The sequence below is a fragment of the Poecilia latipinna genome, unplaced genomic scaffold (genome assembly GCF_001443285.1).
Source record: "Poecilia latipinna isolate Pla-1442-1.1 unplaced genomic scaffold, P_latipinna-1.0 Scaffold762, whole genome shotgun sequence".
Taxonomy (NCBI): domain Eukaryota; kingdom Metazoa; phylum Chordata; class Actinopteri; order Cyprinodontiformes; family Poeciliidae; genus Poecilia; species Poecilia latipinna.
The window spans coordinates 46,054-59,583 of NW_015113378.1; the positions used below are offsets into that span (position 1 = coordinate 46,054).

Sequence of the window (13,530 nt, forward strand, 5' to 3'; positions counted from 1 at the left end):
ATTTTACATCCAAAAGCAAGACTTTTTTTTTTTTTTCAAAATTGGCATATTTCCATTAAGGGAATTTATTTTCGAAATGTCATATTGCACAAGTTTAAAGTTAATGGAAACACAGCTAGTGAGGATGAAAAACAACACCATGCTGCTGATAGCTGGTCTCAGGTGTTTCTGATATATTCTGAGGAAATGGTTGCGTCTGTAATTCAATCGATGGTTTGCCGGCTCAATCCCTGCTCTGTCCGTCTGTCATTGAATCCTTGGACAAGACACTTCACCCGCCTTGCCTTCTGGTAGTGATCAGAGGCCCCGGTGGCAGCAGTGATGAAACCGGGACAGTCTGCCCCAGGGCAGATGTGGCTACAATCCAGTAGCTTGCCCAGTATCAGTGTGTGAGTGACTAAATGTAGTGTGTGGGGTTGATAAAGTACAGAACATTGGCCATATACTGTATACTGTGTTTGGTTTTTGACAGATATGGTACAAGACCTTTTCTTACTCTGTGGCTGTCATCTATGGTGCAGTTTATTGGAGCTGCAGCTCATCTCATCCTCGGTAAGAAACCTTGGGATGACGTCTGATTCATGTCTGACTGTGTAAAATCAAGTCAAGTCTCTGGTTCGCTCCTGTTTCTACCAACAGCGAAATACAGCCAAACTTAGCCCTGTTGTCTCTTGTTCAGAAAAGGAAATCATAATTCATCTTATCTAGATTGTTGCAATGCCTTGTACATATGTTTAAACAAAACCTCCCTAGAGCGGTTGCAGTCTGTGCAGAATGCTGCTGCTTGACTCCTGACTGGATCGTCAGAGTTTTGTCATGCAGCTCCACTTCTAATGTTTCTCCACCCGGATCATTATCAAGTGGATTTGAAGATATTGCTTTTGACTTGGTGAACTCTGCATGGACATACACCAATCTACATCTCAGAACTGTTACATCCCTACACCTGCTGATTCTCCTCCATACAAAACTGAACAGTAAAGGAGACAGAAACTTCTCCAAGACCCTGGATCTCCTGTTCTCTGACTCTCAGATCAGCAGACTAAGAAGCTTCCTTTAAAGGCCGGCTAAAAACTTATCTTTTGAAATATGCTTTTGCTTAAATTTCTTTTGTGCATTTGTTATTTTTGCTTGTCAAAGCGCTTTGTGATTTTTACCTTGAAAGGTGTTTTAAAAATAAAGTTTTACTTACCATCTATACATGAGAAATCCCTAAAATGGTTTACAGGCTGGCTAAGTAGATGTCAAGAACATGAACTTTGCTTTAGTCTGTGTCATATTTTTATCCTTAGTGGAGTTGGTTTGCTAAAAGCTGGTTATTTTTCTGTTTGCAAGTCTGCCAAGCTTCATAACTTTTTTTCAGACACTTGAAGTGTCATCGTTTTTTTTTTGTTTTGTTTTTTACATTTAAACTTCCTTTGAGAAATACACAACATACATTTAGTCAATATGTGACATTTTTATTTCAAAAAGAGAGAGAGAGGGAAAAAAGAGCCCATGAAGCAACAGAGTCTTCCTCTCTGTCGGTCTTTTCTCGTCATTTTCCTGTCCTTCCGTCAAACCCTTACAGCGGCACAAACAGACCATTACGCTCGACAGTCAGGCACGGCTTCCTCTCTATCTGCCTCCGTCTCTCGCTTGCAGACTCAAACGCGCAATACACAGCCCCGACACTTCCTCTCTGTGTAAATGAAAGAGGAAGTACGGAGGAGACTGAAGTGTAAAGAATCCTCTGTCTCCTCCGTCTCTCTCCCTCAGACAGGAGTGACACTGCAGCGACAACAACAACAACAAGGACAGTGACGAGCCGCACAGGCGAATTATTCATGAGCCCCAAAAGCAACACCAAAGGAGCTCAGTGTCTCCAAAAAAACTCACTCACTCAGCAGCCGGCTGAGCGTTTTCAAAGCCGTCCCGTTCATGAGTTACAGCCCAAAACTTTCACCCTGCAAGAAGACATTTCCCTCTCAATGGCGCCCACCTGGTCTGAGGAAGGAGCGCTTCCACGCTGAGGATTTGTGAATCAAAGAGCCTATTCTCCAACTTGTTTGAAAAGTTTGCAGTTTGTCACAAGCGGCGCTCTGTTGCTGAACAAGATAACTTTGTGTGCCACCTGAAATGGTACAAAGCACCGGTTACAGCGCCAAGCTGCTGGAGGATACGCTCCTCATCCGTAATGAGGACGTAAACAAACTTTGTCTGGAAGTACTTTTGACTCGGGGAGACTTTGAGAAACACGAAATCAATACTTTTCCACAGAAGGAGACCTCTGTTTCTACTAGAAAATGTAGCGATTGTCTCTCATCTTTAAAAGGAGCTCTGAATCCCACATTTTAATGACTTGTTATTGCTGTTTAATGTTTATTTTATGCATGAAATGATTATGTGTTTTTGCTGGGCTTTTACAAAGATGCCTCTATCTGCGGTGTCAATGAGACGGACGCTTTAATGTTGGAAATCGTTTCAGTTCTCTTCACTTCAGCCCAATCATGTTCTGAAAATGTAAACTTAAATGTCTCTAACGTTCATCTCCATCCATTCATTATCTATTATCCTTGCAGAGTGGCAGTGGGGGTTGGTGTGTTTTCAGTGGTTATGGGGCAATAGGCAGAGGCGACCCTGGAACAGGTCACCAGGGTAACACAAACACACACAGGACAAACAATTATGTACGTGCACTTTCACAACTGAGGGTAACTGAGAGAGACCAATTAACTCAACAGTTGTGTTTCCATTGGCCATATAATTGCACAAATTGGAATTACAAAAATAAATTTGCTTGATGGAAACATGCCGATTTAAAAAGAAAAACATATGTTAGTCAATTAGTAGTTTTTCACTATAGAATCAGGTGGATTTTCAGCCGCTTATATATGAGTATTTTGCAGAACTGCAACGGAAACAGTTTTTTCGCATGACATGAGTCACGTGATCAACAGCCGGGTGTTACTAAAGGTGGTAAAGACAAAGAAGACGACAGGAAGTGGTAAGAGGATGATGTCTTATAACAAATTGTTGTGTGAACAAACCTTTTGACGCATGATTTTGATTGTGTTTCTTATTGAATTGAAACATCGAAATTGGGATTTGTTTTGTGTGTTTAACAGAATACCAACAAGGTTTTGCGCACATTTGTTATGGAAAAGCAGCTTGTGAGAGGAAGCTAGAGTACCTGGAGTGAGGTTGAACTGTCAACGCACAGTGACGTTTCGGGATCATGGTTTTTGCATAGACCATTCAAAGTCTACAAGACACCTTGAAGTCGAGCTCCAGTGAAGCCCTTCCCGCTGCAGTAAACAGTTTGGTGTTTTGCTACACCAAAATATAACATTGCTGTGTCATGACACACCAACCATGACAGAGACAAGTTAGGAGGAGAAAATAATGATTGATGAGTTGCAACATCTCCGTGTCCTTGTAGAGTTGCCGCTAGCTTAGCAGGAAGAGAATGTCAGCGATAGGTTACTTTGCTTCTTAAATGATCCAACGTCATTTAATACAGCATTTATTTGGAGAGACATTCACGTGGTCATTGTTATGCAGCTACAGCTAGAATGAACAGACTTCTATGAGCCATTAACATCCCATAAGACACATACTGGCTTCCTCACACTCTACATTACACAAGATAAAAACTAGCACCAAGACTCAAGTCTCGGGCCAGAAGTGATTATAGTAAAAACAGTAAAATTAATACTAAGCAAAACTAATTTAAATTTGTCTTCAATCACGTTAAATTTTAAAGAAATCCACCATTAGTGGCAACAATATACTTTATATAGGAAACATTTATTTCAGTTCTGAAAACAATAAAGTAAAAACAATGTAGGCCATTTAGTTTTCATACATTTAAATAATACATCGTCACACAGACGTCGCCATTTTTATGTTAAACTGAAATGCATCCTGCAGAAATGAGAAAAGGAAATCAAAATGAGGAGAACCAAATGGACGAACAGGAGAGATTCAGTCGCCAAAGCTGGTTACGGTCAGCATTGGGATCAAAATATTTTCTCAAATATATTAGAATGGTTTGTTACAAACACTTAAAGATGCTTCACTAACAAATCCATTCATAAACTTGTCTTGATGTTCTGTTAGCTCTTGCTAATGGTGTTAGATCTAGTTAATACAGTAAACAGTAGATCAAAGTCATTTTTTTGCCATTTTGATTCAATGGTTATCTTATGTGTAATGACACATGAAAACTTTAGTTTGGTAGTTTGCCCCAATCCAGATGTTTTGTGGGCTGTTTTGTTTAAAGGCTCAAATCCACTATAACCTGCTCGCTTCATCGGTCGGGTATGCATTCCACAGCTTAAAATAAAAGTGAAAATGTAATAAATGTATAAACAATTTTGAAGTAATTATGTGTGGGTTTCTAACACATCACAAACCACAGCTCTTACGTTAAAAGGAAAATTACAAGATCTTCATGCCAACATGTTCAACAAGATGTGGATCCCTTTAAGCTCGTCAGTTATTAAAAGCATAGCGAAAAAAATCTGACTTTCTATCTGAACTAAACAAATAGTTTAATTCAATTCAGTTCATTTACATAGTGCCAATTAACAAATAAAAGTTATCTCAGGGACAGAGAAGTGGGTCAGAGATGAAGGATGGAGTGAAATACAGGACACAATCCTGCGAAACAATCACTGCTAGAGCGTTCAAAAGATTCACCGTATGGCTGAATAACGACCCCACAAGGGTAAGTGGGTATAGACCGACGGACGGATAACAGCAAGCAGTCACCAGTCTTCACTAACTCTAGTCCCTTTGGACATAAAGGAAGCTCCAACGTTCATGAGCTGCAAAATTCAGAGTCTCTGCCTCACCATAGCGCCCCACACAGAGGGCACGGCCGCCCTGAAGCTCTCCTGAGGCCCCACAGGGTTGGATCATATGAATGTGGGTCACAAGCAGCTCCTTCTAAATGCGCTCGCGCTCGGGACGCCCACCTCCCAGACTGCCTTTGGGGTAAAAAGGAAGAACGGGACGGTCTCTCAAAGCGGGTAGTAGGGCGGAAAAACAACACGCAAACAGAACAGACACGGAAACACGATCAGACGAATATAAAGCAGACGTGTACAAGCTAAAATGAAACTTAAGTCCTGTAAGGTGAAAATGTTTCAGGGAGATGCAGCTCTCTCCTTTACAGATCAAGCAGCGAACAGAAGCTGACAGCGGATCCCCGTACCCTGCATATTGTGTAACATCATCTGAGCCCTGCTGAGCCGCCTGCAGTGCACTTCCAGAGACTTTGCCGTTTCCACCATCCCTGCCTCACAGATCCCGTGACTAAGCCATGAATACTTCATGGCTTTCCTGAAAGCACAGGCCCCAGTGGAAGTAGCAGGCGAAGTGTATGAGTTCCTCTGCAGGTCACTGTGCCACACTGTCTCTGCTCTATATTTACTCCACACCGAGGGGATGTGTGAGCAAGCGTGTGAACGTGGGAGGATGTGTGGGTGGGGGTGAGAAAAGGAGCGATGATAGCCGACACATTTTTTGCACTTTTAGATGTAATATAGATGCTTGATGAAGCCGGAAGATAAATAAATCTGTGCTCGTGTTGCAGGTGAAATAATCCCCGGTAACATCACGCGTTCGCCTGCTAGGAACCTCCATGCTCAGACTTGCGTAGAGAACATATTCATCAGAGCAGAAGAATCATGTCTTGCACCGGCCGTTGGATGGGGGAAGGGTATGTGTGTGTGTGTGTGCATGTGTGTGAGAGAGCTAACATGTGAGACAGACAAAGATGACCAAACACTAAGCTACAGACAATCTGTGCAGCACATTTCCTGTAGCTCTTTCACTGATAATAGCAGGGAACACAGACAATGGTGAAGGTGATTCAATAAACAACCCAGATGGTTCATTTTGCAACAGAAAACACACACACACACACACACACACACACACAAGGTGTGCCATGAAAACCTCCTTTGCAGAACTTGACATATGGCGCACACAATTTCCCTCTCAATTTCAACTCCCACAGACGTTCCTCGCGCGCCGCAAATTACCCCCCCACGCCTCCCTCCTGCAACCCCTCTTCCCTCATCTCCCCATCTCGTCATCCCCTTCCTCTAAATTCACTCTTCTTTCTAAAAGTCATCTGCTCGCTAAGCAGTAAGCAACATCGCGGGCCGCTTGCAGAAATGAGAGTATACAAATGATTTGTGGCACAGCCGTCCCACTGGCGCCAGGCTGCGAGGACGACAGGGCTGGAGGGGGGTGAAGGAGCGAGGGTGGTGGGGCGGGATAATGTCACTTTCACCTTGTGTTTCCCTAGCAGGCCCATGATGATCATTTTTACCCATTTTCATTGCAAATTTGTTTTGGGTAAAAGCTAGCGAGGGAGGAAAGCAAGCATGAGGTGCTGCCTTTTGCTGAGTGGAGTCAAAAAGGCGAAGATGGGGGTAAACACGCTGGAGGAGGGTGGATGTACGTATATAAAGGAGTGGGTGGGGGGGTGTAACAAAGAGGAAAAAAGTGGGGGGGAGGTTGCATCTGCACGGTGACCTTTTTCTGATCCAATCTCACTGATGAGTCCTAATGAAGGATTTAATAAAAGCACAGTTTTACAATCTGTCTCTGCATCAAAGCGTGCAATTCAATTCAACAACACAGGCCTCGCATCTACATCTCCCAATATTGAAGAAAAACCCATCAAGCTATTCCCCGAAAACAAGCAGGCACATGTTTGCATATGCTTGGTAAGAAATTGGAGAGAGTGGGGGGCAGGGAGGGGGAGGAATTGGCTGGGCCGCAAAGCGAGCGGCTGGCACATTTGTTCCAGCTGTAGCCTAATGTCAAAACTCGTCATATTCATTTGGCCTCCTAATGAGCCTAAAGTCAACAAGGTGCAGCACACATGAGTGGAATCGCCGCCGCAGCCCCATCGCTTAATGAAGGGGGTGGGCAGGGGCGGGGGGAGGGAGGGGGGACACGGAGGAGCTGGCAGTAGGAGAGAGGGAGAGCAGAACATGGGAAATCATTCCAAACTTGATAAGACAAACACTCCTCACACACGCCGTCATCTGACATTTCGGTGAAATCAAAAGGGCACACCTGCTACACTGTCAGCGAGCTCAGAGTCTGTAAACAAGACAGATGGACAGATCAACACAACTGTCTGAACAGCTGCAAGTTGATGCAATAAAGCGATGAAGAAGAGGAGCAAGTGCTGGCAGACAAAACTAAAAATGAAACTACCGCTGGAGTTTAAAACTCCCTAAACACTCGACAACAGTGACATCTGCTGGCGATGAGCTGGGATTACAGCAGACTATCAGAAACTTTCTGGTGCCTCCGCTGCACCAGAAACAACCTCCATGATGAGAACAACAGGAATAGTTTCAGAATGTTCTCATTGGTGTCTCAGTCTAACCAGGTCAACTTCTGTTTCTTTTGGTAGCTTATAAGTTCAATAAGAGAACTTCCCTAAAGTTTTCTAGCAACAACAAGAATATCCAGTTAAAAACTGGTGTTTTGTTAACTTATGTGTTGACACAACTTTGGTTAATGTCTTGCTTTGGGAGTCCTTTTAATCACTAAATGACTCTTAGATAAAATAACATATTGTCATATGAAAAAGTATTTCCCTTCTATTTTTTTTTTGTTTGTTTTTTTCCCCCCTCATTTGTAAACGTTTAGTGTCCTTAAGCAATTTATAATATTAAACTACAATGACTTGAGGAATTACAAAAAGTCTTTGCTTGCCACCCAGTTTTTGGTGCAAACAGCAAGTTGGGGGAGATGTGGAGCGAGCAGTTGAAAATGCAGCGTTTTACTGGATAAAATAAAAAATATGCTCTATGGAACCACAAAACATGCCATAGGAACTACATCAGCTGGTTTTATAGATCAATAAATTCCTCAGTAGAAGAGATGAGTTAATTAAAGGGGCAGTATTGTGTGTTTTTCAAGCACATTCTGCCAATTTATAACATAATCAAGTAACTATGTTAACTTAGGTTGTTAATAAAATGCTATTTATATCGAATATGTCTTAAAATAAATGAAAATTACTTCCTAGTTTAACACCTTGAAATTGGGTCTCTGCCTCTTTAAAAACTCTTGTTTTCTTCCTAAAACTGCCTTCGCGAAGTCATCACAACATGGCTCCTGTATCAACTCTTTAACAATGTTTTTGCCAGTGTTACACTGAGAAGTAACTCCTATCATTATAGGAGTTACTTCTATAACTCAGCAGATGGGCAGTTCCACCAGGTGTTTGCTAATTGCTGCTGGCTAGTCTGGAGGAACTGACTGGAGGAGTCGAGGGGAAGGATGCTCCGTGAGGTGGAAGTTCTGAGGAGGAGGTGGAGCTAAGTCCACCCAGCCACTTTGCACAGCGGATTGGTTGCCATGGAGAGAAAAGGGTTTCTCAAACATGCATGAAAGAATCAAGGCAACACTGCAGGTACGTTTTTGATGAGGGAATAACATTATAACACAAAGCTCAAAAATTTCAATTTTACATCAGATGTCAGATTTTATGTAGAACTGCTGCCTGGATCCGAGAACATGTAATGTTTTCCTGATTAGACTGTACATGCCAATCACTTTATGTAGCCACAAAATGCATTTATGAGACAGTTTGTGCCAAAAATCTGCATGAGCCGTCACATCTCAGTATAACATTTTACATATATATGGTAAATGTGGACGTTTAGGTGTGGCCTCAGTTCAGATGCAGATTGGTTGTGTGTCTAAATGTGTGATGGGAGAGTGTGGAGCGACAGCTGTGCCACAAATCAGCACCCATTTACTGGTGACAGAGTCATTAAAGCTTGCTCATCTCATAAAACACAATGCACATGGTCAAACACCGTGCACTCCATTCACGCTCATAACTCAGCCTGCTGCACACACACACACACAAACACTCGCACATGCAAATGCAAACACACAATCCCACAAAGCTAAACTAAGTGTGTCAACCAAAGCGAGCGTTTGGGGGGCGTTTTTGTGCGCGTGTGTTGTTTTTGAATCTATAATAAGGAGGGTGATAACGACTCTGAAGCAGAGATGGATCTTTACTAAAAGCAGTGCAGCAGTTAACGGTGTCACACTTTGTTTTACGATAAGTGCAAACCTCCCTTTCCGCTCGTCTCCCTCTCTCGATTTAGCAAAATTGCACAAACTATATGAACATTATGCAAATAGGCAGTAAAGTCCTCTCTTTCTGCAGTGCTCCACAGTCTAATTAATCTTTAAGACTAACTGAGTAATCCAGGGGAGGCTTTGTTGAAGTCAAGAACTGTTTTTCATTGCTGATGCTGACTTCTACCTGCTGCTTTCAACTCCACAGATTTATACACCCTATTATGAAGTCCCATCCAAGGGTTAATGTGCCATAAGAAGGCACTGAGGTGTAAAATGTCACCAACCTCAATCTGATCCGGGGTCAGCTGCTAGACACCCAGAAGGTCACAGCAATACCTCAGCCGACGCACTGAATCAGATCACTTTGGAGAGAACTGGGAAATGCATGCGTCACCGCAAAGTAAAGGTTATGTATACAGATGTTTTCACAGATTTACAAAAAAACACATCAACGTGCTTTGAGATTACAAAAGGAATATAAATACAACATCAGCTTCTGGCTGTCAGCTACTAGTTGACAGAGCAGATGAATGCTTACAGCTGCAGCACATCAACAGCACATTGAGATCTGTCATAGAGAAAGCTCAGGTCTGAAGGTCTGAAGTAGGGAGGCGCATCCCTACTTCAGACCTTCAGACCCAAAGTGGATCGGTGCAGATCCACTTTTTTCACATCCAATACCGATACGGCTATCGGAGGTTTATTATCATTTGATGCAGAAAATCAGAGCTGAACTGACTAAAAGCGATTTTTTTTTTAAAACAAACATAAAAGTACTGAATTAAAATTGATGTGATAATTCTGCATGGGTACAGTACATGTAAATACACCAATAGCTTCACAAGCTCGGTAAAACATCTAAAAGCAACACGACTTTAGTTTGGTCAGGAGTACAGCCAGTGTAAAATAAATAATAAAGAAACTGGAACTAATAAAAATCATATGTTGACTATTTTGGTCCAACATGTTCAATAAAAATAAATAATAAAGCACGACGTCGCTCAGAGCACAAAACATAGAATTAGACTGAATAGATCTGCCCTTGTGGATAGGGCACATTGTTACTGATACCCAAACTAGAATGGTTTTCAATATAAGGACCGTTACAGATATAAATAACGGATCAATGCATTTCTAGTCTGAACTGCCTGAGTCTGATCATCAAAGAACAAGTGGATATGGATATGAGTTTTAAAACGGAGTTACAATCAGTCACCTACACATCATGGATGAAATCAAGCTGTATATTCAGAAAGAGATGGGTATCCACCTAACCAGGATATACAGCAAGGACATTGGGGTGTCATTCAGACTATATAAGGGTAGCCAAATTGTGCACAAGAGAAGCAAGGTGATCGCTACCAGGACAACCAACAGTACAGATATTAAAGATGGCTATGAATGCCTTGTGATTCCACAGGTAATCGGTACCTTGTTGAGACCAAAAGGAAACATGCCTCAAACAAATGCAAAGTAGGAGGTTTTGAGAAGCAAGCTGTACAGTCAAAACAAATCCAGACCATCAATGGCCTAGCCTTGGCAGTTGTAAAATACACTGCAGAAGAATGAGATAGAAACCTCAGATATAAAGACAAGGAATCTCTTCACAATGCACAGAGGGTCTCAACTAAAGTCCTGAACCCTGACACTGAGTGGACTAGTGAGTGCTAAAAGCAGGAAAACATCACAGAAATGATAAACATCATGAACATAGAAGCCCAAACTGGAGTGAGTAAAGCTATTCTGTTTGTAGCAGCAAATATTCTCGTAGCAGAGTTCTGCAGAATCTGATGCTGATCCAGCATGGGTCACATTGGAGATGAGCAAAAGCAAATACATGTGAGACTTATCTCCAGTTTAGTGTCTGATGTGAGCTTTCAAATATTATTCTAAATCATCTGAAGCCACCTATTTGAAATGATGCTCATGAACACATTTCTGAGAAGCTTGAAGAACAAATTATGTCAGCATTTACAGGAATCGTGTTATCATGGAATATGATCAGTCTTACAACTCAGTACAGCTGGTGTCATCAGCATAGAGCTTATACCAACTAATAATCCGGAAGGACAAAGAGAATGGGAACCAGGACTGAACTCTGCGGTATCCCACAAGGCAAAGCTGTCCTTTCTGATATTATCTCTTCAATCACAGAAAGCAGCAGAATACTCCCCTTTGTTTCAACCGACTTCTTGCCACTAAAAGGCCAAACACATTTCATCCCTCACTTCGGGATAAACCTCGAATGACGCGAGTAGGAATAATTTACTCAGTACATTATACTTACAGGCCCAAAAATTAACATCTGGATGAAGTAAAGACTTGTAACATGTAAATCTGAAATGTCCAACAGACACACACAGACAGACTTCCTCTTTCTGTGGCATCGGACTGACCTTTCTCTGAGAATCCACAATCCTTCATGGCCTGGTCCCAGTCAAAGTGAGTGGGCAGTGGAAGTGATGACCCCTCACCCTGCAGAATAACTTGGCTGGACATCACCATGTGCCTACAGGAGGAAAGCCACCAAATCCACAATTCTAAAAAGTTCAAAAGTTGAAGCACAAGTTGGAAAAGTCCAATAGAAAGCAGTCCATTGGACTACTTTCATTGGACTGAAAGTAGTCCAGTGAAACCTGGTTTAATCCTGACCGAATTGGATTTGCTATAACCAGATAATACAGACAGGACTCTTGCGTTGGTGGTTCACTAACAAATATTGTCTATGTAGAAAGTTTAAAAATCCTGAGTCATGAAAATAAAGATAAAAATATAAAACATTAGCTTACCTCAGCTTACAAAAGCTCAGCATATGCTCCGACTTCAACGTTGAAAAAACCTTCTAATTTCTTCATAAACAACTCTACAAACTCCACACCAAGATTACAGGACAAGACAGACCAGAAGAAAAGTTCCTCTTTTCTTAAAGAATGCAGACTGATTGGTTTTGGTGATACTCTGGCACTGAGGAAGAGAGTCACGATGCTGTCCTTGCATGGGTGGTGGAGAAGGAGCGCAAAAACACAGGGGGTCACATCCACAAAAATGAGGCTGAGGGACAAAAATCTCACAGGGGATGTTGCATGTAAAAGCACATTTACATTCACTCTAATTACATACAGCCTGTGGTGTGCTCCTCTCCTCAGAAGCAAAGTAGGGATGCTTTGGAAAGTTCAAAGTTAAACATCAGTGTATTTAGAGAAGAATTTAAAGTAAGGACAGATAATCTTAAATTAAAGTATGAGGGTAAAAGTACAACATGAAAGCAGAGTCATTCAGCAGGCTGTTGTTCCCCCAGGCAGCTCCAGGCATCCCACACAGTTCTTCATAGTTCTGCCTTGTGACTGAGCGGATCTTCTCTTTAGTTCGTCCCTTTAACGTTTATCCCATGGCTTCCCACTCCAAACACAACAGAGGCAAACTTCTGAAAAAATTAAGCTCAAGTAAATTTTTTTTAGTCTAGCCAGGAATAATAAAAAAAAATGTGTGTATGAGGCGTTTTTTTTCTGCTAATAATAGGATTACAGCGTCACTTCTTTTAAAGTTTAAAACTCAAAACATGTAAACAGCAGAACAACAGGGGAGGCAGCTCACCTGGATTTGTGTCAGTTGACGTCCGTTGGAGGTTGGAGGTGAGGGCACGTGGGAGGAGCCAGCTGTTATTTCCCTAAACAGACACAGAAACACCACCTGCCATTCAAATACACATCTAAACCAAAGCATGTCTACAAAGCCCTCCATTTGCCTACGTTTGAATACACCAACGTAACGTCGGGACACCGTGATTCGCCGGGCTCCTCTGAACTACACACTCATCGGTTGATGAGAGTCAATAAAGTTTATCCTACAGATGTTTCAGGAAAAACACAACTGCAACTCTTCTGTGTTCATGTTATGCTGACACAGCCCGTGGTTAACCGAAAAGTCAAGCATTTACTGTAAATAATGAGGTAGCTGGACTGGTTTCATTCTGACCGAAATTGTTTTTTTCTTAGAGCAGAGAAACCCTGCCCCCTTGTGGCATCAATCTGTAAATGCAGCCTCTTGAAAAAAAGAAGTATCAGCGCCAGATAAGATATAATGGTCACCAAGCAGGGGAAGTATTTTTGATTTGCAAACTCATGGTGGTGTGAAAAGGTTCTCGTTTAGATGCATCAACTCTGAATTATCACAGGCAAGTTCAGTTCTTAATAATCTTTTTTCCCCCCTTCTCATTGAATGCATTAAAATGGAAAACTCACAGTTTTTTCAGTCTGTGATATAGGATTATCTAGCAGTATGTTCTTTAATGATGAGTTTTGAGTTGAGAAGAATCAAATGACGGGTTAGGGACATATGTCTTGATACAGCATCATACAGTGTTGTTCATACAGCTATGACTACAATCTCAGCTTGCTTGTTTACCTTAGT

The 13,530-nt window shown here is 41.9% G+C and overlaps 1 long non-coding RNA gene across 1 annotated transcript in view; it reads right to left on the bottom strand.

Moving 5' to 3' along the window:
* LOC106955708 (uncharacterized) overlaps positions 1 to 13,125 on the bottom strand; it is a 56,384-nt gene extending 43,259 nt beyond the window's left edge. The window contains exons 1-4 of the long non-coding RNA XR_001426639.1: positions 12,870 to 13,125; positions 12,715 to 12,787; positions 11,910 to 12,544; positions 11,517 to 11,629 (exon numbers count right to left, since the gene is read on the bottom strand). This is a non-coding gene — a long non-coding RNA (uncharacterized LOC106955708). The remainder of the gene's footprint in view (positions 1 to 11,516; positions 11,630 to 11,909; positions 12,545 to 12,714; positions 12,788 to 12,869) is intronic.
* Between the last annotated feature and the right edge of the window lie 405 nt (positions 13,126 to 13,530).